The following is a 23,589-nucleotide window of genomic DNA, read 5'->3' as shown; positions in this document are numbered from 1 at the left end:
GTTTTTAGTGTTAGGTTAGTTTAGGGGTTATGTTTTACCGTTTAGTTAGTTTAGTGTTATGTTTTAGTGTTTAAGTTAGTGTTGGGGTTATGTTTAATGTTATGTTTAAGATTATGGTTATGTTTTCGGGTTTAGTGTTATGTTTAGTGTTGGGGTTATATTTTATGTTTTGTTTCGTGTTGGGCTTGTCTTTTATGTTTTGTTTAGTGTTGGGGTTAGGTTTAGTGTTATAGTTATGTTTTACTTTTGGGTTTAGTGTTATGGTTATGTTTTAGGGTTGGGTTTAGTGCTTTGGTTAGGTTTAGTGTTATGTTTAAGATTATGGTTAGGGGAAAGAAGAGAGGGCCAATTAGCTTCGTAAATTCCGCAAAATACCAGGACCCCACTGGGTTTTGAACTCGGGTCGCTAGATTGAAAGCCAAGAGCGCTGCCCATTACCCTACACAATAGGCTGGAAGTAATGGGAAGTTATAGATCCTCGGAGCTTTGGAGCTCCATGGTAAATTCCAGCCAAAAATAAAACGCCCGCTGCCCCGGGTTCCGAACCTGGGTCGCTAGGTCCTTAGTCTGGAGCGCTAACCGTTCCGCCACGGTGTCTTTTGAATCTCCCCTGCAAAGCCACGGAGCCGCGGAGCCCTGAAGCCGCTGGGTCTTTCGAATCTCCCTGGGCCTCTGGATGTCATGACTTCCATGCGCTGGTTCTTTCGAAGTTCCATGGGTCTCTGGATGTCGTGACTTCCATGCGCTGGGTCTTTCGAATCTTCCCTGCGGAGCCGCGGAGCCCCGAAGCCGCTGGGTCTTTCGAATCTCCCTGGGCCTCTGGATGTCATGACTTCCATGCGTTGGTTCTTTCGAAGTTCCATGGGTCTCTGGATGTCGTGACTTCCATGCGCTGGGTCTTTCGAATCTCCCCTGCAAAGCCGCGGAGCCGCGGAGCCCCGAAGCTGCTGGGTCTTTCGAATCTCCCTGGGCCTCTGGATGTCATGACTTCCATGCGCTGGTTCTTTCGAAGTTCCATGGGTCTCTGGATGTCGTGACTTCCATGCACTGGGTCTTTCGAATCTCCCCTGCAAAGCCGCGGAGCCGTGGAGCCCCGAAGCCGCTGGGTCTTTTGAATCTCCCTGGGCCTCTGGATGTCATGACTTCCATGCGCTGGTTCTTTTGAAGTTCCATGGGTCTCTGGATGTCGTGACTTCCATGCACTGGGTCTTTCGAATCTCCCCTGCAAAGCCGCGGAGCCGTGGAGCCCCGAAGCCGCTGGGTCTTTCGAATCTCCCTGGGCCTCTGGATGTCATGACTTCCATGCGCTGGTTCTTTCGAAGTTCCATGGGTCTCTGGATGTCGTGACTTCCATGCGCTGGGTCTTTCGAATCTCCCCTGCAAAGCCGCGGAGCCCCGAAGCCGCTGGGTCTTTCGAATCTCCCTGGGCCTCTGGATGTTGTGACTTCCATAGCAATGGGTGTTTCAAAGTTCCCCGGGTCTTTGTTACTACTGGGTCTCCCAGTGGCCCACGGGGGTCTTTTGACTCGCAGAGAACGTTGGGAGACCATAAAAACTTCCATAAAAAATTCCAGCTTAGTCAGAACTGTGGACTTAGAGAAATGTATTTGTTCCTCTCCCTGGGAGACCATAAAAACTTAGTCGTTTTTCTTTAAGTTGCGCGCTGGGTCTTCTAAGTTCCCCGGAGCTATGGAAGTTACGACCTCCGTAGCGCTGGGTCTTTCGAATCTCCCCTACAAAGCCACGAAGCCACGGAGCCCCGGAGCCACGGAGCCTCGAAGCCGCAGAGCCCCGAAGCCACGGAGCCTCGAAGCCGCTGGGTCTTTTGAATCTCCCTGAGCCTCTGGATGTTGTGACTTCCATGCGCTGGGTCTTTCGAATCTCCCCGGGCCTCTGGATGTCATGACTTCCATGCGCTGGGTCTTTCGAAGTTCCCATGGGTCTCTGGATGTCGTGACTTCCATGCGCTGGGTCTTTCGAATCTCCCCTGCAAAGCAACGGAGCCACGGAGCCGCGGAGCCCCGAAGCTGCTGGGTCTTTCGAATCTCCCCGGGCCTCTGGATGTCATGACTTCCATGCGCTGGGTCTTTCGAAGTTCCCATGGGTCTCTGGATGTCGTGACTTCCATGCGCTGGGTCTTTCGAATCTCCCCTGCAAAGCAACAGAGCCGCAGAGCCGCGGAGCCGCTGGGTCTTTCGAATCTCCCCGGGCCTCTGGATGTCATGACTTCCATGCGCTGGGTCTTTCGAAGTTCCCATGGGTCTCTGGATGTCGTGACTTCCATGCGCTGGGTCTTTCGAATCTCCCTGGGCCTCTGGATGTCATGACTTCCATAGCGATGGGTGTTTCAAAGTTCCCCGGGTCTTTGTTTGTACTGGGTCTCCCAGTGGCCGACGGGGGTTAAAAATGTGGACTTAGAGAAATTGATGTGTTCCTTTCCCTGGGAGACCATAAAAACTTAGTCAAAATTCCGGCCTGTGGACTTAGAGAAATTGATGTGTTCCTTTCCCTGGGAGACCATAACAACTTAGTCGTTTTCCTTTTGAATCTCGCTGGGCCCCTGGGTCTTTGTTTCTACTAGGTCTCCCAGTGGTCGGCCTTCGGACATAGAGAAATTTATGTGTTCCTTTCCCTGGGAGACCATAAAAACTTAGTCAAAATTCTGGCCTTGGGACTTAGAGCAATTGATCTGTTCGGCTTCCTGGGAGACCATAAAAACTTAGAGAAATTTCTCAAAGTCCAAACCATTGTCAAAGTTTTTTAGGTCTACCAATGGCCTAGCGTCTGGGCGGCGCGGGCTGACTGGTTTAGTCCGAGGGGGAGTGCTTAAGTGTGGGCATGATAGGTTCGTGAGGTGCGCTGGGTCTTATCCCCGGGTCTGTCCCCCGGAATCCCATAATCATGGGTCTTTTAAAGTTCTCTGGGCCTCTGGGAGTTCTGAGTCCCATAATCATGGGTCTTTTAAAGTTCTCTGGGCCTATGGGTGTTCTGACTCCCATAATCATGGGTCTCTTAAAGTTCTCTGGGCCTATGGGTGTTCTGACTCCCATAATCATGGGTCTTTTGAATTTCTCTGGGCCTCTGGGAGTTCTGAGTCCCATAATCATGGGTCTTTTAAAGTTCTCTGGGCCTCTGGGAGTTCTGAGTCCCATAATCATGGGTCTTTTAAAGTTCTCTGGGCCTCTGGGAGTTCTGAGTCCCATAATCATGGGTCTTTTGAATTTCTCTGGGCCTCTGGGAGTTCTGAGTCCCATAATCATGGGTCTTTTTAATTTCTCTGGGCCTCTGGGAGTTCTGAGTCCCATCATCATGGGTCTTTTGAATTTCTCTGGGCCTCTGGGAGTTCTGAGTCCCATAATCATGGGTCTTTTAAAGTTCTGAGTCCCATAATCATGGGTCTTTTGACTTTCTCTGGGCCTCTGGCAGTTCTGAGTCCCATCATCATGGGTCTTTTGAATTTCTCTGGGCCTATGGGTGTTCTGACTCCCATAATCATGGGTCTCTTAAAGTTCTCTGGGCCTATGGGTGTTCTGACTCCCATAATCATGGGTCTTTTGAATTTCTCTGGGCCTCTGGGAGTTCTGAGTCCCATCATCATGGGTCTTTTGGCTTTCTCTGGGCCTCTGGGAGTTCTGAGTCCCATAATCATGGGTCTTTTGAATTTCTCTGGGCCTCTGGGAGTTCTGAGTCCCATAATCATGGGTCTTTTGACTTTCTCTGGGCCTCGGGGAGTTCTGAGTCCCATAATCATGGGTCTTTTAAAGTTCTCTGGGCCTATGGGTGTTCTGACTCCCATAATCATGGGTCTCTTAAAGTTCTCTGGGCCTATGGGTGTTCTGACTCCCATAATCATGGGTCTTTTGAATTTCTCTGGGCCTCTGGGAGTTCTGAGTCCCATAATCATGGGTCTTTTAAAGTTCTCTGGGCCTCTGGGAGTTCTGAGTCCCATAATCATGGGTCTTTTAAAGTTCTCTGGGCCTCTGGGAGTTCTGAGTCCCATAATCATGGTTCTTTTGAATTTCTCTGGGCCTCTGGGAGTTCTGAGTCCCATAATCATGGGTCTTTTAAAGTTCTGAGTCCCATAATCATGGGTCTTTTGACTTTCTCTGGGCCTCTGGCAGTTCTGAGTCCCATAATCATGGGTCTTTTGAATTTCTCTGGGCCTCTGGGAGTTCTGAGTCCCATCATCATGGGTCTTTTGGCTTTCTCTGGGCCTCTGGGAGTTCTGAGTCCCATAATCATGGGTCTTTTGAATTTCTCTGGGCCTCTGGGAGTTCTGAGTCCCATAATCATGGGTCTTTTTAATTTCTCTGGGCCTCTGGGAGTTCTGAGTCCCATCATCATGGGTCTTTTTAATTTCTCTGGGCCTCTGGGAGTTCTGAGTCCCATAATCATGGGTCTTTTAAAGTTCTGAGTCCCATAATCATGGGTCTTTTGACTTTCTCTGGGCCTCTGGGAGTTCTGAGTCCCATAATCATGGGTCTTTTGAACTTCTCTGGGCCTCTGGGAGTTCTGAGTCCCATAATCATGGGTCTTTTAAAGTTCTGAGTCCCATAATCATGGGTCTTTTGAATTTCTCTGGGCCTCTGGGAGTTCTGAGTCCCATAATCATGGGTCTTTTGAATTTCTCTGGGCCTCTGGGAGTTCTGAGTCCCATAATCATGGGTCTTTTAAAGTTCTCTGGGCCTATGGGTGTTCTGACTCCCATAATCATGGGTCTTTTGACTTTCTCTGGGCCTCTGGGAGTTCTGAGTCCCATAATCATGGGTCTTTTGACTTTCTCTGGGCCTCGGGGAGTTCTGAGTCCCATAATCATGGGTCTTTTAAAGTTCTCTGGGCCCCTGGGTGTTCTGACTCCCATAATCATGGGTCTTTTGAATTTCTCTGGGCCTCTGGGAGTTCTGAGTCCCATAATCATGGGTGTTTTGAATTTCTCTGGGCCTCTGGGAGTTCTGAGTCCCATAATCATGGGTCTTTTGACTTTCTCTGGGCCTCTGGGAGTTCTGAGTCCCATAATCATGGGTCTTTTGAATTTCTCTGGGCCTCTGGGAGTTCTGAGTCCCATAATCATGGGTCTTTTGACTTTCTCTGGGCCTCGGGGAGTTCTGAGTCCCATAATCATGGGTCTTTTAAAGTTCTCTGGGCCTATGGGTGTTCTGACTCCCATAATCATGGGTCTCTTAAAGTTCTCTGGGCCTATGGGTGTTCTGACTCCCATAATCATGGGTCTTTTGAATTTCTCTGGGCCTCTGGGAGTTCTGAGTCCCATCATCATGGGTCTTTTGGCTTTCTCTGGGCCTCTGGGAGTTCTGAGTCCCATAATCATGGGTCTTTTGAATTTCTCTGGGCCTCTGGGAGTTCTGAGTCCCATAATCATGGGTCTTTTGACTTTCTCTGGGCCTCGGGGAGTTCTGAGTCCCATAATCATGGGTCTTTTAAAGTTCTCTGGGCCTATGGGTGTTCTGACTCCCATAATCATGGGTCTCTTAAAGTTCTCTGGGCCTATGGGTGTTCTGACTCCCATAATCATGGGTCTTTTGAATTTCTCTGGGCCTCTGGGAGTTCTGAGTCCCATAATCATGGGTCTTTTAAAGTTCTCTGGGCCTCTGGGAGTTCTGAGTCCCATAATCATGGGTCTTTTAAAGTTCTCTGGGCCTCTGGGAGTTCTGAGTCCCATAATCATGGTTCTTTTGAATTTCTCTGGGCCTCTGGGAGTTCTGAGTCCCATAATCATGGGTCTTTTAAAGTTCTGAGTCCCATAATCATGGGTCTTTTGACTTTCTCTGGGCCTCTGGCAGTTCTGAGTCCCATAATCATGGGTCTTTTGAATTTCTCTGGGTCTCTGGGAGTTCTGAGTCCCATCATCATGGGTCTTTTGGCTTTCTCTGGGCCTCTGGGAGTTCTGAGTCCCATAATCATGGGTCTTTTGAATTTCTCTGGGCCTCTGGGAGTTCTGAGTCCCATAATCATGGGTCTTTTTAATTTCTCTGGGCCTCTGGGAGTTCTGAGTCCCATCATCATGGGTCGTTTGAATTTCTCTGGGCCTCTGGGAGTTCTGAGTCCCATAATCATGGGTCTTTTAAAGTTCTGAGTCCCATAATCATGGGTCTTTTGACTTTCTCTGGGCCTCTGGGAGTTCTGAGTCCCATAATCATGGGTCTTTTGAATTTCTCTGGGCCTCTGGGAGTTCTGAGTCCCATAATCATGGGTCTTTTGACTTTCTCTGGGCCTCGGGGAGTTCTGAGTCCCATAAACATGGGTCTTTTAAAGTTCTCTGGGCCCCTGGGTGTTCTGAGTCCCATAATCATGGGTCTTTTGAATTTCTCTGGGCCTCTGGGAGTTCTGAGTCCCATAATCATGGGTCTTTTGAATTTCTCTGGGCCTCTGGGAGTTCTGAGTCCCATAATCATGGGTCTTTTGACTTTCTCTGGGCCTCGGGGAGTTCTGAGTCCCATAATCATGGGTCTTTTAAAGTTCTCTGGGCCTATGGGTGTTCTGACTCCCATAATCATGGGTCTCTTAAAGTTCTCTGGGCCTATGGGTGTTCTGACTCCCATAATCATGGGTCTTTTGAATTTCTCTGGGCCTCTGGGAGTTCTGAGTCCCATAATCATGGGTCTTTTAAAGTTCTCTGGGCCTCTGGGAGTTCTGAGTCCCATAATCATGGGTCTTTTAAAGTTCTCTGGGCCTCTGGGAGTTCTGAGTCCCATAATCATGGGTCTTTTGAATTTCTCTGGGCCTCTGGGAGTTCTGAGTCCCATAATCATGGGTCTTTTAAAGTTCTGAGTCCCATAATCATGGGTCTTTTGACTTTCTCTGGGCCTCTGGCAGTTCTGAGTCCCATAATCATGGGTCTTTTGAATTTCTCTGGGCCTCTGGGAGTTCTGAGTCCCATCATCATGGGTCTTTTGGCTTTCTCTTGGCCTCTGGGAGTTCTGAGTCCCATAATCATGGGTCTTTTGAATTTCTCTGGGCCTCTGGGAGTTCTGAGTCCCATAATCATGGGTCTTTTTAATTTCTCTGGGCCTCTGGGAGTTCTGAGTCCCATCATCATGGGTCTCTTGAATTTCTCTGGGCCTCTGGGAGTTCTGAGTCCCATAATCATGGGTCTTTTAAAGTTCTGAGTCCCATAATCATGGGTCTTTTGACTTTCTCTGGGCCTCTGGGAGTTCTGAGTCCCATAATCATGGGTCTTTTGAACTTCTCTGGGCCTCTGGGAGTTCTGAGTCCCATAATCATGGGTCTTTTAAAGTTCTGAGTCCCATAATCATGGGTCTTTTAAAGTTCTCTGGGCCCCTGGGTGTTCTGACTCCCATAATCATGGGTCTTTTGAATTTCTCTGGGCCTCTGGGAGTTCTGAGTCCCATAATCATGGGTCTTTTGAATTTCTCTGGGCCTCTGGGAGTTCTGAGTCCCATAATCATGGGTCTTTTGACTTTCTCTGGGCCTCTGGGAGTTCTGAGTCCCATAATCATGGGTCTTTTGAATTTCTCTGGGCCTCTGGGAGTTCTGAGTCCCATAATCATGGGTCTTTTGACTTTCTCTGGGCCTCTGGGAGTTCTGAGTCCCATAATCATGGGTCTTTTAAAGTTCTCTGGGCCTATGGGTGTTCTGACTCCCATAATCATGGGTCTCTTAAAGTTCTCTGGGCCTATGGGTGTTCTGACTCCCATAATCATGGGTCTTTTGAATTTCTCTGGGCCTCTGGGAGTTCTGAGTCCCATAATCATGGGTCTTTTAAAGTTCTCTGGGCCTCTGGGAGTTCTGAGTCCCATAATCATGGGTCTTTTGAATTTCTCTGGGCCTCTGGGAGTTCTGAGTCCCATAATCATGGGTCTTTTAAAGTTCTGAGTCCCATAATCATGGGTCTTTTGACTTTCTCTGGGCCTCTGGCAGTTCTGAGTCCCATAATCATGGGTCTTTTTAATTTCTCTGGGCCTCTGGGAGTTCTGAGTCCCATCATCATGGGTCTTTTGGCTTTCTCTGGGCCTCTGGGAGTTCTGAGTCCCATAATCATGGGTCTTTTTAATTTCTCTGGGCCTCTGGGAGTTCTGAGTCCCATAATCATGGGTCTTTTTAATTTCTCTGGGCCTCTGGGAATTCTGAGTCCCATCATCATGGGTCTTTTGAATTTCTCTGGGCCTCTGGGAGTTCTGAGTCCCATAATCATGGGTCTTTTTAATTTCTCTGGGCCTCTGGGAGTTCTGAGTCCCATAATCATGGGTCTTTTGAATTTCTCTGGGCCTCTGGGAGTTCTGAGTCCCATCATCATGGGTCTTTTGAATTTCTCTGGGCCTCTGGGAGTTCTGAGTCCCATAATCATGGGTCTTTTAAAGTTCTGAGTCCCATAATCATGGGTCTTTTGACTTTCTCTGGGCCTCTGGGAGTTCTGATTCCCATAATCATGGGTCTTTTGAACTTCTCTGGGCCTCTGGGAGTTCTGAGTCCCATAATCATGGGTCTTTTAAAGTTCTGAGTCCCATAATCATGGGTCTTTTAACTTTCTCTGAGCCTCGGGGAGTTCTGAGTCCCATAATCATGGGTCTTTTAAAGTTCTCTGGGCCTATGGGTGTTCTGAGTCCCATAAGCATGGGTCTTTTGGAGTTCCCTGGGTCTCTGGGTGTTCTCACTCCCATAAGCATGGGTCTCTGGGTGTTCTGACTTTCATAAGCCTGGGTCTTTTGGAGCTCCCTGGCTCTCTGGGTGTTCTGACTCCCATAAGCCTGGGTCTTTTGAAGTTCCCTGGGTCTCTGGGTGTTCTGACTCCCATAGCCCTGGGTCTTTTGGAGTTTCCTGGGTCTCTGGGGGTTCTGACTCCGATAAGCATGGGTCTTTTGGAGTTCCCTGGGTCTCTGGGTGTTCTCACTCCCATAAGCATGGGTCTCTGGGTGTTCTGACTTTCATAAGCCTGGGTCTTTTGGAGCTCCCTGGGTCTCTGGGTGTTCTGACTCCCATAAGCCTGGGTCTTTTGAAGTTCCCTGGGTCTCTGGGTGTTCTGACTCCCATAGCCCTGGGTCTTTTGGAGTTTCCTGGGTCTCTGGGTGTTCTGACTCCCATAAGCCTGGGTCTTTTGAATTTCTCTGGGCCTCTGGGAGTTCTGAGTCCCATAATCATGGGTCTTTTTAATTTCTCTGGGCCTCTGGGAGTTCTGAGTCCGATAATCATGGGTCTTTTGAATTTCTCTGGGCCTCTGGGAGTTCTGAGTCCCATAATCATGGGTCTTTTGAATTTCTCTGGGCCTCGGGGAGTTCTGAGTCCCATAATCATGGGTCTTTTAAAGTTCTCTGGGCCTATGGGTGTTCTGACTCCCATAATCATGGGTCTTTTGACTTTCTCTGGGCCTCTGGGAGTTCTGAGTCCCATAATCATGGGTCTTTTTAATTTCTCTGGGCCTTGGGGAGTTCTGAGTCCCATAATCATGGGTCTTTTAAAGTTCTCTGGGCCCCTGGGTGTTCTGACTCCCATAATCATGGGTCTTTTGAATTTCTCTGGGCCTCTGGGAGTTCTGAGTCCCATAATCATGGGTCTTTTGAATTTCTCTGGGCCTCTGGGAGTTCTGAGTCCCATAATCATGGGTCTTTTGACTTTCTCTGGGCCTCTGGGAGTTCTGAGTCCCATAATCATGGGTCTTTTGAATTTCTCTGGGCCTCTGGGAGTTCTGAGTCCCATAATCATGGGTCTTTTGACTTTCTCTGGGCCTCGGGGAGTTCTGAGTCCCATAATCATGGGTCTTTTAAAGTTCTCTGGGCCTATGGGTGTTCTGACTCCCATAATCATGGGTCTCTTAAAGTTCTCTGGGCCTATGGGTGTTCTGACTCCCATAATCATGGGTCTTTTGAAATTCTCTTGGCCTCTGGGAGTTCTGAGTCCCATAATCATGGGTCTTTTAAAGTTCTCTGGGCCTCTGGGAGTTCTGAGTCCCATAATCATGGGTCTTTTAAAGTTCTCTGGGCCTCTGGGAGTTCTGAGTCCCATAATCATGGGTCTTTTGAATTTCTCTGGGCCTCTGGGAGTTCTGAGTCCCATAATCATGGGTCTTTTAAAGTTCTGAGTCCCATAATCATGGGTCTTTTGACTTTCTCTGGGCCTCTGGCAGTTCTGAGTCCCATAATCATGGGTCTTTTGAACTTCTCTGGGCCTCTGGGAGTTCTGAGTCCCATAATCATGGGTCTTTTATAGTTCTGAGTCCCATAATCATGGGTCTTTTAACTTTCTCTGAGCCTCGGGGAGTTCTGAGTCCCATAATCATGGGTCTTTTAACGTTCTCTGGGCCTATGGGTGTTCTGAGTCCCATAAGCATGGGTCTTTTGAAGTTCCCTGGGCCTCTGGGGGTTCTGACTCCGATAAGCATGGGTCTTTTGGAGTTCCCTGGGTCTCTGGGTGTTCTCACTCCCATAAGCATGGGTCTCTGGGTGTTCTGACTTTCATAAGCCTGGGTCTTTTGGAGCTCCCTGGCTCTCTGGGTGTTCTGACTCCCATAAGCCTGGGTCTTTTGAAGTTCCCTGGGTCTCTGGGTGTTCTGACTCCCATAGCCCTGGGTCTTTTGGAGTTTCCTGGGTCTCTGGGGGTTCTGACTCCGATAAGCATGGGTCTTTTGGAGTTCCCTGGGTCTCTGGGTGTTCTCACTCCCATAAGCATGGGTCTCTGGGTGTTCTGACTTTCATAAGCCTGGGTCTTTTGGAGCTCCCTGGGTCTCTGGGTGTTCTGACTCCCATAAGCCTGGGTCTTTTGAAGTTCCCTGGGTCTCTGGGTGTTCTGACTCCCATAGCCCTGGGTCTTTTGGAGTTTCCTGGGTCTCTGGGTGTTCTGACTCCCATAAGCCTGGGTCTTTTGAATTTCTCTGGGCCTCTGGGAGTTCTGAGTCCCATAATCATGGGTCTTTTGAATTTCTCTGGGCCTCTGGGAGTTCTGAGTCCCATAATCATGGGTCTTTTGAATTTCTCTGGGCCTCTGGGAGTTCTGAGTCCCATAATCATGGGTCTTTTGAATTTCTCTGGGCCTCTGGGAGTTCTGAGTCCCATAATCATGGGTCTTTTAAAGTTCTCTGGGCCTATGGGTGTTCTGACTCCCATAATCATGGGTCTTTTGACTTTCTCTGGGCCTCTGGGAGTTCTGAGTCCCATAATCATGGGTCTTTTTAATTTCTCTGGGCCTTGGGGAGTTCTGAGTCCCATAATCATGGGTCTTTTAAAGTTCTCTGGGCCCCTGGGTGTTCTGACTCCCATAATCATGGGTCTTTTGAATTTCTCTGGGCCTCTGGGAGTTCTGAGTCCCATAATCATGGGTCTTTTGAATTTCTCTGGGCCTCTGGGAGTTCTGAGTCCCATAATCATGGGTCTTTTGAATTTCTCTGGGCCTCTGGGAGTTCTGAGTCCCATAATCATGGGTCTTTTGACTTTCTCTGGGCCTCGGGGAGTTCTGAGTCCCATAATCATGGGTCTTTTAAAGTTCTCTGGGCCTATGGGTGTTCTGACTCCCATAATCATGGGTCTCTTAAAGTTCTCTGGGCCTATGGGTGTTCTGACTCCCATAATCATGGGTCTTTTGAATTTCTCTTGGCCTCTGGGAGTTCTGAGTCCCATAATCATGGGTCTTTTAAAGTTCTCTGGGCCTCTGGGAGTTCTGAGTCCCATAATCATGGGTCTTTTTAAGTTCTCTGTGCCTCTGGGAGTTCTGAGTCCCATAATCATGGGTCTTTTGAATTTCTCTGGGCCTCTGGGAGTTCTGAGTCCCATAATCATGGGTCTTTTAAAGTTCTGAGTCCCATAATCATGGGTCTTTTGACTTTCTCTGGGCCTCTGGGAGTTCTGAGTCCCATAATCATGGGTCTTTTGAACTTCTCTGGGCCTCTGGGAGTTCTGAGTCCCATAATCATGGGTCTTTTAAAGTTCTGAGTCCCATAATCATGGGTCTTTTAACTTTCTCTGAGCCTCGGGGAGTTCTGAGTCCCATAATCATGGGTCTTTTAACGTTCTCTGGGCCTATGGGTGTTCTGAGTCCCATAAGCATGGGTCTTTTGAAGTTCCCTGGGCCTCTGGGGGTTCTGACTCCGATAAGCATGGGTCTTTTGGAGTTCCCTGGGTCTCTGGGTGTTCTCACTCCCATAAGCATGGGTCTCTGGGTGTTCTGACTTTCATAAGCCTGGGTCTTTTGGAGCTCCCTGGCTCTCTGGGTGTTCTGACTCCCATAAGCCTGGGTCTTTTGAAGTTCCCTGGGTCTCTGGGTGTTCTGACTCCCATAGCCCTGGGTCTTTTGGAGTTTCCTGGGTCTCTGGGTGTTCTGACTCCCATAAGCCTGGGTCTTTTGAATTTCTCTGGGCCTCTGGGAGTTCTGAGTCCCATAATCATGGGTCTTTTGACTTTCTCTGGGCCTTGGGGAGTTCTGAGTCCCATAATCATGGGTCTTTTAAAGTTCTCTGGGCCCCTGGGTGTTCTGACTCCCATAATCATGGGTCTTTTGAATTTCTCTGGGCCTCTGGGAGTTCTGAGTCCCATAATCATGGGTCTTTTTAATTTCTCTGGGCCTCTGGGAGTTCTGAGTCCCATAATCATGGGTCTTTTGAATTTCTCTGGGCCTCTGGGAGTTCTGAGTCCCATCATCATGGGTCTTTTGAATTTCTCTGGGCCTCTGGGAGTTCTGAGTCCCATAATCATGGGTCTTTTAAAGTTCTGAGTCCCATAATCATGGGTCTTTTGACTTTCTCTGGGCCTCTGGGAGTTCTGAGTCCCATAATCATGGGTCTTTTGAACTTCTCTGGGCCTCTGGGAGTTCTGAGTCCCATAATCATGGGTCTTTTAAAGTTCTGAGTCCCATAATCATGGGTCTTTTAACTTTCTCTGAGCCTCGGGGAGTTCTGAGTCCCATAATCATGGGTCTTTTAAAGTTCTCTGGGCCTATGGGTGTTCTGAGTCCCATAAGCATGGGTCTTTTGGAGTTCCCTGGGTCTCTGGGTGTTCTCACTCCCATAAGCATGGGTCTCTGGGTGTTCTGACTTTCATAAGCCTGGGTCTTTTGGAGCTCCCTGGCTCTCTGGGTGTTCTGACTCCCATAAGCCTGGGTCTTTTGAAGTTCCCTGGGTCTCTGGGTGTTCTGACTCCCATAGCCCTGGGTCTTTTGGAGTTTCCTGGGTCTCTGGGGGTTCTGACTCCGATAAGCATGGGTCTTTTGGAGTTCCCTGGGTCTCTGGGTGTTCTCACTCCCATAAGCATGGGTCTCTGGGTGTTCTGACTTTCATAAGCCTGGGTCTTTTGGAGCTCCCTGGGTCTCTGGGTGTTCTGACTCCCATAAGCCTGGGTCTTTTGAAGTTCCCTGGGTCTCTGGGTGTTCTGACTCCCATAGCCCTGGGTCTTTTGGAGTTTCCTGGGTCTCTGGGTGTTCTGACTCCCATAAGCCTGGGTCTTTTGAATTTCTCTGGGCCTCTGGGAGTTCTGAGTCCCATAATCATGGGTCTTTTTAATTTCTCTGGGCCTCTGGGAGTTCTGAGTCCCATAATCATGGGTCTTTTGAATTTCTCTGGGCCTCTGGGAGTTCTGAGTCCCATAATCATGGGTCTTTTGAATTTCTCTGGGCCTCGGGGAGTTCTGAGTCCCATAATCATGGGTCTTTTAAAGTTCTCTGGGCCTATGGGTGTTCTGACTCCCATAATCATGGGTCTTTTGACTTTCTCTGGGCCTCTGGGAGTTCTGAGTCCCATAATCATGGGTCTTTTTAATTTCTCTGGGCCTTGGGGAGTTCTGAGTCCCATAATCATGGGTCTTTTAAAGTTCTCTGGGCCCCTGGGTGTTCTGACTCCCATAATCATGGGTCTTTTGAATTTCTCTGGGCCTCTGGGAGTTCTGAGTCCCATAATCATGGGTCTTTTGAATTTCTCTGGGCCTCTGGGAGTTCTGAGTCCCATAATCATGGGTCTTTTGACTTTCTCTGGGCCTCTGGGAGTTCTGAGTCCCATAATCATGGGTCTTTTGAATTTCTCTGGGCCTCTGGGAGTTCTGAGTCCCATAATCATGGGTCTTTTGACTTTCTCTGGGCCTCGGGGAGTTCAGAGTCCCATAATCATGGGTCTTTTAAAGTTCTCTGGGCCTATGGGTGTTCTGACTCCCATAATCATGGGTCTCTTAAAGTTCTCTGGGCCTATGGGTGTTCTGACTCCCATAATCATGGGTCTTTTGAATTTCTCTTGGCCTCTGGGAGTTCTGAGTCCCATAATCATGGGTCTTTTAAAGTTCTCTGGGCCTCTGGGAGTTCTGAGTCCCATAATCATGGGTCTTTTAAAGTTCTCTGTGCCTCTGGGAGTTCTGAGTCCCATAATCATGGGTCTTTTGAATTTCTCTGGGCCTCTGGGAGTTCTGAGTCCCATAATCATGGGTCTTTTAAAGTTCTGAGTCCCATAATCATGGGTCTTTTGACTTTCTCTGGGCCTCTGGCAGTTCTGAGTCCCATAATCATGGGTCTTTTGAACTTCTCTGGGCCTCTGGGAGTTCTGAGTCCCATAATCATGGGTCTTTTAAAGTTCTGAGTCCCATAATCATGGGTCTTTTAACTTTCTCTGAGCCTCGGGGAGTTCTGAGTCCCATAATCATGGGTCTTTTAACGTTCTCTGGGCCTATGGGTGTTCTGAGTCCCATAAGCATGGGTCTTTTGAAGTTCCCTGGGCCTCTGGGGGTTCTGACTCCGATAAGCATGGGTCTTTTGGAGTTCCCTGGGTCTCTGGGTGTTCTCACTCCCATAAGCATGGGTCTCTGGGTGTTCTGACTTTCATAAGCCTGGGTCTTTTGGAGCTCCCTGGCTCTCTGGGTGTTCTGACTCCCATAAGCCTGGGTCTTTTGAAGTTCCCTGGGTCTCTGGGTGTTCTGACTCCCATAGCCCTGGGTCTTTTGGAGTTTCCTGGGTCTCTGGGGGTTCTGACTCCGATAAGCATGGGTCTTTTGGAGTTCCCTGGGTCTCTGGGTGTTCTCACTCCCATAAGCATGGGTCTCTGGGTGTTCTGACTTTCATAAGCCTGGGTCTTTTGGAGCTCCCTGGGTCTCTGGGTGTTCTGACTCCCATAAGCCTGGGTCTTTTGAAGTTCCCTGGGTCTCTGGGTGTTCTGACTCCCATAGCCCTGGGTCTTTTGGAGTTTCCTGGGTCTCTGGGTGTTCTGACTCCCATAAGCCTGGGTCTTTTGAATTTCTCTGGGCCTCTGGGAGTTCTGAGTCCCATAATCATGGGTCTTTTTAATTTCTCTGGGCCTCTGGGAGTTCTGAGTCCCATAATCATGGGTCTTTTGAATTTCTCTGGGCCTCTGGGAGTTCTGAGTCCCATAATCATGGGTCTTTTGAATTTCTCTGGGCCTCTGGGAGTTCTGAGTCCCATAATCATGGGTCTTTTAAAGTTCTCTGGGCCTATGGGTGTTCTGACTCCCATAATCATGGGTCTTTTGACTTTCTCTGGGCCTCTGGGAGTTCTGAGTCCCATAATCATGGGTCTTTTTAATTTCTCTGGGCCTTGGGGAGTTCTGAGTCCCATAATCATGGGTCTTTTAAAGTTCTCTGGGCCCCTGGGTGTTCTGACTCCCATAATCATGGGTCTTTTGAATTTCTCTGGGCCTCTGGGAGTTCTGAGTCCCATAATCATGGGTCTTTTGAATTTCTCTGGGCCTCTGGGAGTTCTGAGTCCCATAATCATGGGTCTTTTGACTTTCTCTGGGCCTCTGGGAGTTCTGAGTCCCATAATCATGGGTCTTTTGAATTTCTCTGGGCCTCTGGGAGTTCTGAGTCCCATAATCATGGGTCTTTTGACTTTCTCTGGGCCTCTGGGAGTTCTGAGTCCCATAATCATGGGTCTTTTAAAGTTCTCTGGGCCTATGGGTGTTCTGACTCCCATAATCATGGGTCTCTTAAAGTTCTCTGGGCCTATGGGTGTTCTGACTCCCATAATCATGGGTCTTTTGAATTTCTCTTGGCCTCTGGGAGTTCTGAGTCCCATAATCATGGGTCTTTTAAAGTTCTCTGGGCCTCTGGGAGTTCTGAGTCCCATAATCATGGGTCTTTTAAAGTTCTCTGTGCCTCTGGGAGTTCTGAGTCCCATAATCATGGGTCTTTTGAATTTCTCTGGGCCTCTGGGAGTTCTGAGTCCCATAATCATGGGTCTTTTAAAGTTCTGAGTCCCATAATCATGGGTCTTTTGACTTTCTCTGGGCCTCTGGCAGTTCTGAGTCCCATAATCATGGGTCTTTTGAACTTCTCTGGGCCTCTGGGAGTTCTGAGTCCCATAATCATGGGTCTTTTAAAGTTCTGAGTCCCATAATCATGGGTCTTTTAACTTTCTCTGAGCCTCGGGGAGTTCTGAGTCCCATAATCATGGGTCTTTTAACGTTCTCTGGGCCTATGGGTGTTCTGAGTCCCATAAGCATGGGTCTTTTGAAGTTCCCTGGGCCTCTGGGGGTTCTGACTCCGATAAGCATGGGTCTTTTGGAGTTCCCTGGGTCTCTGGGTGTTCTCACTCCCATAAGCATGGGTCTCTGGGTGTTCTGACTTTCATAAGCCTGGGTCTTTTGGAGCTCCCTGGGTCTCTGGGTGTTCTGACTCCCATAAGCCTGGGTCTTTTGAAGTTCCCTGGGTCTCTGGGTGTTCTGACTCCCATAGCCCTGGGTCTTTTGGAGTTTCCTGGGTCTCTGGGTGTTCTGACTCCCATAAGCCTGGGTCTTTTGAATTTCTCTGGGCCTCTGGGAGTTCTGAGTCCCATAATCATGGGTCTTTTGACTTTCTCTGGGCCTTGGGGAGTTCTGAGTCCCATAATCATGGGTCTTTTAAAGTTCTCTGGGCCCCTGGGTGTTCTGACTCCCATAATCATGGGTCTTTTGAATTTCTCTGGGCCTCTGGGTGTTCTGAGTCCCATAATCATGGGTCTTTTGAATTTCTCTGGGCCTCTGGGAGTTCTGAGTCCCATAATCATGGGTCTTTTGACTTTCTCTGGGCCTCTGGGAGTTCTGAGTCCCATAATCATGGGTCTTTTGAATTTCTCTGGGCCTCTGGGAGTTCTGAGTCCCATAATCATGGGTCTTTTGACTTTCTCTGGGCCTCGGGGAGTTCTGAGTCCCATAATCATGGGTCTTTTAAAGTTCTCTGGGCCTATGGGTGTTCTGACTCCCATAATCATGGGTCTCTTAAAGTTCTCTGGGCCTATGGGTGTTCTGACTCCCATAATCATGGGTCTTTTGAATTTCTCTTGGCCTCTGGGAGTTCTGAGTCCCATAATCATGGGTCTTTTAAAGTTCTCTGGGCCTCTGGGAGTTCTGAGTCCCATAATCATGGGTCTTTTAAAGTTCTCTGTGCCTCTGGGAGTTCTGAGTCCCATAATCATGGGTCTTTTGAATTTCTCTGGGCCTCTGGGAGTTCTGAGTCCCATAATCATGGGTCTTTTAAAGTTCTGAGTCCCATAATCATGGGTCTTTTGACTTTCTCTGGGCCTCTGGCAGTTCTGAGTCCCATAATCATGGGTCTTTTGAACTTCTCAGTCCCATAATCATGGGTCTTTTAACTTTCTCTGAGCCTCGGGGAGTTCTGAGTCCCATAATCATGGGTCTTTTAACGTTCTCTGGGCCTATGGGTGTTCTGAGTCCCATAAGCATGGGTCTTTTGAAGTTCCCTGGGCCTCTGGGGGTTCTGACTCCGATAAGCATGGGTCTTTTGGAGTTCCCTGGGTCTCTGGGTGTTCTCACTCCCATAAGCATGGGTCTCTGGGTGTTCTGACTTTCATAAGCCTGGGTCTTTTGGAGCTCCCTGGGTCTCTGGGTGTTCTGACTCCCATAAGCCTGGGTCTTTTGAAGTTCCCTGGGTCTCTGGGTGTTCTGACTCCCATAGCCCTGGGTCTTTTGGAGTTTCCTGGGTCTCTGGGTGTTCTGACTCCCATAAGCCTGGGTCTTTTGAATTTCTCTGGGCCTCTGGGAGTTCTGAGTCCCATAATCATGGGTCTTTTGACTTTCTCTGGGCCTTGGGGAGTTCTGAGTCCCATAATCATGGGTCTTTTAAAGTTCTCTGGGCCCCTGGGTGTTCTGAGTCCCATAATCATGGGTCTTTTAAAGTTCTGAGTCCCATAATCATGGGTCTTTTGAATTTCTCTGGGCCTCTGGGAGTTCTGAGTCCCATAATCATGGGTCTTTTGAATTTCTCTGGGCCTATGGGTGTTCTGACTCCCATAATCATGGGTCTTTTGAATTTCTCTGGGCCTCTGGGAGTTCTGAGTCCCATAATCATGGGTCTTTTAAAGTTCTCTGGGCCTCTGGGAGTTCTGAGTCCCATAATCATGGGTCTTTTAAAGTTCTCTGGGCCTCTGGGAGTTCTGAGTCCCATAATCATGGGTCTTTTGAATTTCTCTGGGCCTCTGGGAGTTCTGAGTCCCATAATCATGGGTCTTTTAAAGTTCTGAGTCCCATAATCATGGGTCTTTTGACTTTCTCTGGGCCTCTGGCAGTTCTGAGTCCCATAATCATGGGTCTTTTGAATTTCTCTGGGCCTCTGGGAGTTCTGAGTCCCATCATCATGGGTCTTTTGGCTTTCTCTTGGCCTCTGGGAGTTCTGAGTCCCATAATCATGGGTCTTTTGAATTTCTCTGGGCCTCTGGGAGTTCTGAGTCCCATAATCATGGGTCTTTTTAATTTCTCTGGGCCTCTGGGAGTTCTGAGTCCCATCATCATGGGTCTCTTGAATTTCTCTGGGCCTCTGGGAGTTCTGAGTCCCATAATCATGGGTCTTTTAAAGTTCTGAGTCCCATAATCATGGGTCTTTTGACTTTCTCTGGGCCTCTGGGAGTTCTGAGTCCCATAATCATGGGTCTTTTGAACTTCTCTGGGCCTCTGGGAGTTCTGAGTCCCATAATCATGGGTCTTTTAAAGTTCTGAGTCCCATAATCATGGGTCTTTTAAAGTTCTCTGGGCCCCTGGGTGTTCTGACTCCCATAATCATGGGTCTTTTGAATTTCTCTGGGCCTCTGGGAGTTCTGAGTCCCATAATCATGGGTCTTTTGAATTTCTCTGGGCCTCTGGGAGTTCTGAGTCCCATAATCATGGGTCTTTTGACTTTCTCTGGGCCTCTGGGAGTTCTGAGTCCCATAATCATGGGTCTTTTGAATTTCTCTGGTCCTCTGGGAGTTCTGAGTCCCATAATCATGGGTCTTTTGACTTTCTCTGGGCCTCTGGGAGTTCTGAGTCCCATAATCATGGGTCTTTTAAAGTTCTCTGGGCCTATGGGTGTTCTGACTCCCATAATCATGGGTCTCTTAAAGTTCTCTGGGCCTATGGGTGTTCTGACTCCCATAATCATGGGTCTTTTGAATTTCTCTGGGCCTCTGGGAGTTCTGAGTCCCATAATCATGGGTCTTTTAAAGTTCTCTGGGCCTCTGGGAGTTCTGAGTCCCATAATCATGGGTCTTTTGAATTTCTCTGGGCCTCTGGGAGTTCTGAGTCCCATAATCATGGGTCTTTTAAAGTTCTGAGTCCCATAATCATGGGTCTTTTGACTTTCTCTGGGCCTCTGGCAGTTCTGAGTCCCATAATCATGGGTCTTTTTAATTTCTCTGGGCCTCTGGGAGTTCTGAGTCCCATCATCATGGGTCTTTTGGCTTTCTCTGGGCCTCTGGGAGTTCTGAGTCCCATAATCATGGGTCTTTTTAATTTCTCTGGGCCTCTGGGAGTTCTGAGTCCCATAATCATGGGTCTTTTTAATTTCTCTGGGCCTCTGGGAATTCTGAGTCCCATCATCATGGGTCTTTTGAATTTCTCTGGGCCTCTGGGAGTTCTGAGTCCCATAATCATGGGTCTTTTTAATTTCTCTGGGCCTCTGGGAGTTCTGAGTCCCATAATCATGGGTCTTTTGAATTTCTCTGGGCCTCTGGGAGTTCTGAGTCCCATCATCATGGGTCTTTTGAATTTCTCTGGGCCTCTGGGAGTTCTGAGTCCCATAATCATGGGTCTATTAAAGTTCTGAGTCCCATAATCATGGGTCTTTTGACTTTCTCTGGGCCTCTGGGAGTTCTGAGTCCCATAATCATGGGTCTTTTGAACTTCTCTGGGCCTCTGGGAGTTCTGAGTCCCATAATCATGGGTCTTTTAAAGTTCTGAGTCCCATAATCATGGGTCTTTTAACTTTCTCTGAGCCTCGGGGAGTTCTGAGTCCCATAATCATGGGTCTTTTAAAGTTCTCTGGGCCTATGGGTGTTCTGAGTCCCATAAGCATGGGTCTTTTGGAGTTCCCTGGGTCTCTGGGTGTTCTCACTCCCATAAGCATGGGTCTCTGGGTGTTCTGACTTTCATAAGCCTGGGTCTTTTGGAGCTCCCTGGCTCTCTGGGTGTTCTGACTCCCATAAGCCTGGGTCTTTTGAAGTTCCCTGGGTCTCTGGGTGTTCTGACTCCCATAGCCCTGGGTCTTTTGGAGTTTCCTGGGTCTCTGGGGGTTCTGACTCCGATAAGCATGGGTCTTTTGGAGTTCCCTGGGTCTCTGGGTGTTCTCACTCCCATAAGCATGGGTCTCTGGGTGTTCTGACTTTCATAAGCCTGGGTCTTTTGGAGCTCCCTGGGTCTCTGGGTGTTCTGACTCCCATAAGCCTGGGTCTTTTGAAGTTCCCTGGGTCTCTGGGTGTTCTGACTCCCATAGCCCTGGGTCTTTTGGAGTTTCCTGGGTCTCTGGGTGTTCTGACTCCCATAAGCCTGGGTCTTTTGAATTTCTCTGGGCCTCTGGGAGTTCTGAGTCCCATAATCATGGGTCTTTTTAATTTCTCTGGGCCTCTGGGAGTTCTGAGTCCCATAATCATGGGTCTTTTGAATTTCTCTGGGCCTCTGGGAGTTCTGAGTCCCATAATCATGGGTCTTTTGAATTTCTCTGGGCCTCGGGGAGTTCTGAGTCCCATAATCATGGGTCTTTTAAAGTTCTCTGGGCCTATGGGTGTTCTGACTCCCATAATCATGGGTCTTTTGACTTTCTCTGGGCCTCTGGGAGTTCTGAGTCCCATAATCATGGGTCTTTTTAATTTCTCTGGGCCTTGGGGAGTTCTGAGTCCCATAATCATGGGTCTTTTAAAGTTCTCTGGGCCCCTGGGTGTTCTGACTCCCATAATCATGGGTCTTTTGAATTTCTCTGGGCCTCTGGGAGTTCTGAGTCCCATAATCATGGGTCTTTTGAATTTCTCTGGGCCTCTGGGAGTTCTGAGTCCCATAATCATGGGTCTTTTGACTTTCTCTGGGCCTCTGGGAGTTCTGAGTCCCATAATCATGGGTCTTTTGAATTTCTCTGGGCCTCTGGGAGTTCTGAGTCCCATAATCATGGGTCTTTTGACTTTCTCTGGGCCTCGGGGAGTTCTGAGTCCCATAATCATGGGTCTTTTAAAGTTCTCTGGGCCTATGGGTGTTCTGACTCCCATAATCATGGGTCTCTTAAAGTTCTCTGGGCCTATGGGTGTTCTGACTCCCATAATCATGGGTCTTTTGAATTTCTCTTGGCCTCTGGGAGTTCTGAGTCCCATAATCATGGGTCTTTTAAAGTTCTCTGGGCCTCTGGGAGTTCTGAGTCCCATAATCATGGGTCTTTTAAAGTTCTCTGGGCCTCTGGGAGTTCTGAGTCCCATAATCATGGGTCTTTTGAATTTCTCTGGGCCTCTGGGAGTTCTGAGTCCCATAATCATGGGTCTTTTAAAGTTCTGAGTCCCATAATCATGGGTCTTTTGACTTTCTCTGGGCCTCTGGCAGTTCTGAGTCCCATAATCATGGGTCTTTTGAACTTCTCTGGGCCTCTGGGAGTTCTGAGTCCCATAATCATGGGTCTTTTAAAGTTCTGAGTCCCATAATCATGGGTCTTTTAACTTTCTCTGAGCCTCTGGGAGTTCTGAGTCCCATAATCATGGGTCTTTTAACGTTCTCTGGGCCTATGGGTGTTCTGAGTCCCATAAGCATGGGTCTTTTGAAGTTCCCTGGGCCTCTGGGGGTTCTGACTCCGATAAGCATGGGTCTTTTGGAGTTCCCTGGGTCTCTGGGTGTTCTCACTCCCATAAGCATGGGTCTCTGGGTGTTCTGACTTTCATAAGCCTGGGTCTTTTGGAGCTCCCTGGCTCTCTGGGTGTTCTGACTCCCATAAGCCTGGGTCTTTTGAAGTTCCCTGGGTCTCTGGGTGTTCTGACTCCCATAGCCCTGGGTCTTTTGGAGTTTCCTGGGTCTCTGGGGGTTCTGACTCCGATAAGCATGGGTCTTTTGGAGTTCCCTGGGTCTCTGGGTGTTCTCACTCCCATAAGCATGGGTCTCTGGGTGTTCTGACTTTCATAAGCCTGGGTCTTTTGGAGCTCCCTGGGTCTCTGGGTGTTCTGACTCCCATAAGCCTGGGTCTTTTGAAGTTCCCTGGGTCTCTGGGTGTTCTGACTCCCATAGCCCTGGGTCTTTTGGAGTTTCCTGGGTCTCTGGGTGTTCTGACTCCCATAAGCCTGGGTCTTTTGAATTTCTCTGGGCCTCTGGGAGTTCTGAGTCCCATAATCATGGGTCTTTTTAATTTCTCTGGGCCTCTGGGAGTTCTGAGTCCCATAATCATGGGTCTTTTGAATTTCTCTGGGCCTCTGGGAGTTCTGAGTCCCATAATCATGGGTCTTTTGAATTTCTCTGGGCCTCGGGGAGTTCTGAGTCCCATAATCATGGGTCTTTTAAAGTTCTCTGGGCCTATGGGTGTTCTGACTCCCATAATCATGGGTCTTTTGACTTTCTCTGGGCCTCTGGGAGTTCTGAGTCCCATAATCATGGGTCTTTTTAATTTCTCTGGGCCTTGGGGAGTTCTGAGTCCCATAATCATGGGTCTTTTAAAGTTCTCTGGGCCCCTGGGCTTTCTGACTCCCATAATCATGGGTCTTTTGAATTTCTCTGGGCCTCTGGGAGTTCTGAGTCCCATAATCATGGGTCTTTTGAATTTCTCTGGGCCTCTGGGAGTTCTGAGTCCCATAATCATGGGTCTTTTGAATTTCTCTGGGCCTCTGGGAGTTCTGAGTCCCATAATCATGGGTCTTTTGACTTTCTCTGGGCCTCGGGGAGTTCTGAGTCCCATAATCATGGGTCTTTTAAAGTTCTCTGGGCCTATGGGTGTTCTGACTCCCATAATCATGGGTCTCTTAAAGTTCTCTGGGCCTATGGGTGTTCTGACTCCCATAATCATGGGTCTTTTGAATTTCTCTTGGCCTCTGGGAGTTCTGAGTCCCATAATCATGGGTCTTTTAAAGTTCTCTGGGCCTCTGGGAGTTCTGAGTCCCATAATCATGGGTCTTTTAAAGTTCTCTGTGCCTCTGGGAGTTCTGAGTCCCATAATCATGGGTCTTTTGAATTTCTCTGGGCCTCTGGGAGTTCTGAGTCCCATAATCATGGGTCTTTTAAAGTTCTGAGTCCCATAATCATGGGTCTTTTGACTTTCTCTGGGCCTCTGGGAGTTCTGAGTCCCATAATCATGGGTCTTTTGAACTTCTCTGGGCCTCTGGGAGTTCTGAGTCCCATAATCATGGGTCTTTTAAAGTTCTGAGTCCCATAATCATGGGTCTTTTAACTTTCTCTGAGCCTCGGGGAGTTCTGAGTCCCATAATCATGGGTCTTTTAAC

Source organism: Pygocentrus nattereri, chromosome 4, assembly GCF_015220715.1.
Source record: "Pygocentrus nattereri isolate fPygNat1 chromosome 4, fPygNat1.pri, whole genome shotgun sequence".
NCBI classification, from domain to species: Eukaryota; Metazoa; Chordata; class Actinopteri; order Characiformes; family Serrasalmidae; genus Pygocentrus; species Pygocentrus nattereri.
This window is presented reverse-complemented; position numbering follows the sequence as displayed.